This window comes from Myotis lucifugus, unplaced genomic scaffold (assembly GCF_000147115.1).
Source record: "Myotis lucifugus unplaced genomic scaffold, Myoluc2.0 scaffold_68, whole genome shotgun sequence".
NCBI classification, from domain to species: domain Eukaryota; kingdom Metazoa; phylum Chordata; class Mammalia; order Chiroptera; family Vespertilionidae; genus Myotis; species Myotis lucifugus.
In genome coordinates, this window is record NW_005871116.1 from 681,542 (window position 1) to 686,762 (window position 5,221).

Below are 5,221 nucleotides of genomic sequence, written 5' to 3' on the forward strand. Positions count from 1 at the left end.
AGAATATGGCAGGAATGACATTTCTGATATCTATCTATCTACCTATCTGTCTATCTATCTATCTATCTATCTATCTATATCTATATCTATATCTATATATCTATATCTATATCTATATCTATATCTATATCTATATATATATATATATATATATATATATATAGAGAGAGAGAGAGAGAGAGAGAGAATATGCAAATTAGCCAGGATGCCGTAACAGTCAGGACCGGCTCAGGAGGAGGCTGCACACACAGATGGGTGGGAGGGGACTGTGTGCCACCAGTGGCTGTGGCATGGCAGCCACTGGGGCTGGGGGCAGGCCCGGAGTGGAGACACAACACACAGGGGGGCCCGCCCCCGCTGGGAGACAGCACGCCAGCAGTCCTGCCTCTGCGCATGAGCTGCAGAGGAAACACCTTTTCTTATCGCTCATTGGCTAAGCTCCCTATACGCCACTCGCAGTGTTCTTGGTAACTTGGGTAATAAGAATCCAAGAAGGTGATCTAGGGTTTTTCCACCTCACTTGTGGAGGAAAAAATGAAGGTCCGCTGCTGGAGGGACTAAAAAATGTCATATTCTGCCCTAGCTGGTTTGACTCAGTGGATAGAGCCTCAACCTGTGGACCACAGGGTCCGGGTTTGGTTCTGATCAAGGGCATGTACCTAGGTTGCAGGCTCCTCTGGGCCGGGGCCCAGGTCAGGGCTCATGCAGGAGGCAACCAATCTAAGTGTTCCTCTCATATTGATGTTTCTCTCTGTCTTTCCCTCTCTCTTCCACGCTCTCTAGAAATCAATGGAAAAATATCCTCAGGTGAGGATAAGAAAGAAAGAAAGAAAGAAAGAAAGAAAGAAAGAAAGAAAGAAAGAAAGAAAGAAAGAAAGGTCATATGCTATAAAAGAGACATCTTTAAAATGTCTAAAAGTTGTCATTTTTTCGTGGTGATGAAAACACCTTGGTGGTTGTGGCGGCCAGCAGTGGCAGCAGCAGCGGGATGATGGGGGTGGCACCTTCCCCTGATCAGCCCAGTCGCCTCCTGCAGAGGGAGGCCAAACTTCGGCTTAGGACCGCTCCCTCCAGGGCATCCCCTGAGGGCTCCTGGACTGTGAGAGGGGGCAGGCTGGGCTGAGGGACCCCTCCTCCAGTGCACGAATTTCGTGCACCGGGCCTCTAGTTAGGTTATAAAAAGTCTATATCTTTCATGCTGCGTTCTCTCTCGCTCATCACTCACCCTTGTGGAAACTAGTTGCTGTATTGTGAATTAGCCCTGCGGACACTTCCACATGGAGAAAGATCAAGGCTAACCACCAATCATGTGTGTGAACTTTACGGCAGCTTCCTCACCCTCCCACTAAAGCCTTCATTCAGGTAAAACCACAGCCCCACCTGATAGCTTGACTGCAACCTCATGAGAGCCCATGAGTCGTTGACATGGTGCTGCACCTGGATTCCCGCCCTACAGAAACAGATAATCAGTACTTGTTGTTTTAAATCATAAAGTTTTACATAAATTGTTATTTATCAAGAGGTAACATACAGAGAAAAATAGAGAAATAATGAGAAGTAGATGAATTTAGGAGTTTTTTTGGTTTGGGGAGATTTGCTTTTTTTCTTGAGGACATGCTAACAGAACCTACTAGACTGGGTTTTATTGAACAGGAGAAGTAAAGAATTACTCTTGAGTTTAGCTTGAACATCTAAGTGAACAGGCATGCCATTTACTAAGATTGAGAAATCTGATGAAAAATCAGCAGCCAGGTAGAACTGCCAAGTAGCGGTTAGTATAGAATTCTGGCGCTCTGAGGATTCAGGGCTGGGAATCAGATCTGGAATAATAATAGTAACAGCCTCGCTGGTTGTGAGCACTAGGTGAGAGAATGCAGATAAAGCGATTTGCACAGTGCACCCACCTGTCATCTGTAGTAGGTTGAATTGTATCCTTCAAAAGGTATGTTCAAGTGCTAGCCCCGGTACCTGTGGACATGACCTTGTTTGGAATGAGGGTCTTTCAGATACAATTAAGATGAAGTCATACTGAATGAAAACAAACCCCAATTCAATGACTGGTGTCCTGATAAGGAGAGAAAACACACACACACACACACACACACACACACACACACACACGAAACTGTTATCTGAAGACAGAGGCAAAGGTGGGAGTAACTCAGCTACAAACCAAGGATTTGCCTTAGAACCATCAGAAGTCAAGGAGGGTGTGGGCTGCTTTCTTCCTCAGAGCCTCCAGAAGAAAGCAACCCTACCAACACCTTGATTTCTGACTTCTAGCCTCTGGAATGTTGAAACAATAAATTTCTGTTGTTTTAAATCATCCTGTTTGTGATCATTTGTTACAGCAACCCTGGGAAAATAACACAGTGTCCAAATAGATGTGTAATGTGAATGGTTATCATTGCTTCTATTATTATTCATATCGTACTATTGTTGTTGTTATTATATCTCCAAACACCTAATACTTTGCTTTGCACATAGTAAGACCTCAGGTCATTGTTACGGTAGACTGTCTGCATCCCAGCAGCACTCTCTGAGGGTCACACTTGGGAAGAGCGTGTCCTGAGGACTCAGTCTGGTGGTTCTGGCTAGCACGCAAGGCCCTCTTAGCCCAACAGCGAAGAAAATGTCACCTGCTGAGCTTAAAATTGATTTTAGTGAAATTCAGCAAACCCCCCTTCTCTTCCTTTGCTTCCCATCCCAGGGTGTGATAAACCATCATTGGACACTAATTCTTCTCTGGCACTTAAATTTTTTTACATGAAGAGTTAGAAAAGGAATAAAAGTTCAGATGTTCCAAAACTTGGGTGGGGGGGGGGGGAATTAGTCTCACCTGGAATAATGTGCTTAAAATGCAGATTCTTGGGCCCCTTTCCAATTCCACTGAGAATCAGACTCTCTGTGGCTGGTTTGAAGCTGGGAGGAGGCTGCAAGCTCCCCAGCTGACTTTGATGTCACCTGCTCAGCACCTGTCCTCAGGATATTTGAAAACCAGAAATATGCATATCAGGAAACTGGGTAAAGGGCTTAACAATATGCCCTCTGCTTCCTTGTTTTGCAACAGCACCTGGAAATAATAGAGAGGGGGAGGAATTTAATAGAGAAATAGCTAGTAAAAAAATGAAGTGAAAAGTGATCTTGAAGGTGAGACTATTAAAAAGGAGACAAGAGGTGTCCACAGAAGCAGATCGTTGATTTAAAGTAATAATCCGGGCAGAGCTGCACTTTTCCACATCAGAATTGTTCAAAGGGAGTGGTTTTTTGTTTTTGCTTTTGCTAAAGGCCTGGCGCCCTCTAGTGGGAAAGATAAGCAGTTCAGCGTCTACAAAAAGCGGTTCTCTCCAAAGTGTTCTCTTGCTTTGGAATGAATCAAAATTGTTTCCATTTCCCTTCATAGGCTTTGGGCACGAAGTTCCTTTTCTACTAAGTTTTTTTTCCTTTCTCATCTGCTTCAAAGTCACAGCCTCTTTATCTGTCAGTAAAGTCGAGAACCTATCAGGACTGAGGACCGTTATGTTTAAAGATACTTTTGTCTCAATTTAGTTCCAGACAGTAAGGAAAACATTTCAAGTTTTCGTAAGTCCATTCCAAAAAGCGTCAGCTGTCATTGAAATAAAGCCCGATTTGAGAAGTAATTAAAGTGATTTATACTCGTTCCCTTTGCCCAAAGGAACACAGAAGCTCCCTTAGAGCAGCGGTTCTCAACCTGTGGGTCACGACCCCTTTGGGGGTCGAACGACCCTTTCACAGGGGTCGCCTAAGACCATCGGAAAACACATATATAAGTACATATTGTTTTTGCGATTAATCACTATGCTTTAATTATGTTCAATTTGTAACGATGAAAATTCATCCTGCATATCAGATATTTACAGGACGATTCATCACAGTAGCAAAATTACAGTGATGAAGTGGCAACGAAAATAATTTTATGGTTGGGGGTCACCACCACATGAGAAACTATTAAAGGGTCGCGGCATTAGGAAGATTAAGAACCACTGCCTTAGAGTTTACTTCCTTTGGCCTAGAAATCACCTGCTAACGAGTTCTTATCAGAACAGTAGTGGGAAGAGGGAGCCGGTGACCCAAAGCAGCTCTGTGTGGTCCTCTTTCAACTCCATCACGGCAAAGGAGCGCAGGTGTGTGTGAGGAAACCGTTTGTGGAAGAGCATTGGGCTGAGGGCTGGACAGGTAGTATCCAATGTCTGTGAATTCGGCTCACCGATTGATTTTATGCTCTACTCAGCTTCCGTTCTCAGAATCTACCAAAGCAGAGGGTAGCACTTGAACCAGACTTTTATGACGGGAAGATCCTTTGAAAATCCTGACAACCACTGACACCCGTTCAAGTGGCCGGCTAACTGAAGAAAGCAGAGAGAAGTTTGCGTCTGTTGTGTATTCAGCAAGAGCCCGCCCTCTGGTTTGGGGTCTGGGCATGACAAGGAGCCGTGGCCATTCTTTAAAAAAACAAATGGGCAGGAGATCAGATCGTGCACCTTCAGAACCACACTCCATCACATTTCAAAGATAAAGCGGGAGCGAGGAAGGAAAAATCCCAATAGACACGTTTGGCAATAAAATAAAAGAAGAAGAAAAGGGGGTCGCAAATCAAAGCAGACGGTCTCCAGCAACACCGGAGAGTAAAAGGCTGCGATCATTTCCTCCTGAAACTTGGTAACAAGAAAGGGGGGGCTCTGCCTGCCGCCCTCCTCCCCGTCCCCCCCGGGGCGGGCGCGGCCAAGTTCAGCACCTCGGAAAGCGCCCCCTTACTCCCTGGGGTTCACGCATGCTCCTCGCGAGCCCGCAGCCTGGCTTTGCGGGGCCGGTACCACTCCGGCGCGGGGCGGGCAGCTCACAGGGAGTCGAGGACAACGGAGACGCGGGCAGCGAGGCGACATCGGCAGACCTCGGGAGAGTCAGAGCGAGGGAGGCGGGTCTCTCCGGTGCCTCCTTTCCCCCCCAAAGGACAGAAACCTCCTCCGAGCTGCAGGAGAAACCCACAAAGGTATTGAAAGACAAGGCGCGGGCCCCTCAATAACTCGAATAGGCTTGTGCGCTAACGCCCAAGTGACCAGCGGGGACCCCGGAGAGAGCGGACTCGGACACAAGAGACTTTGAGGGTTGGACTTAAGACAAAGAACATCTGGGTTGGGAAAGCCTTCGGAATAGAAGGGGAGGGGAGTATCTCGTCTCAAGCTTCGCTCTTCTTTGTGTG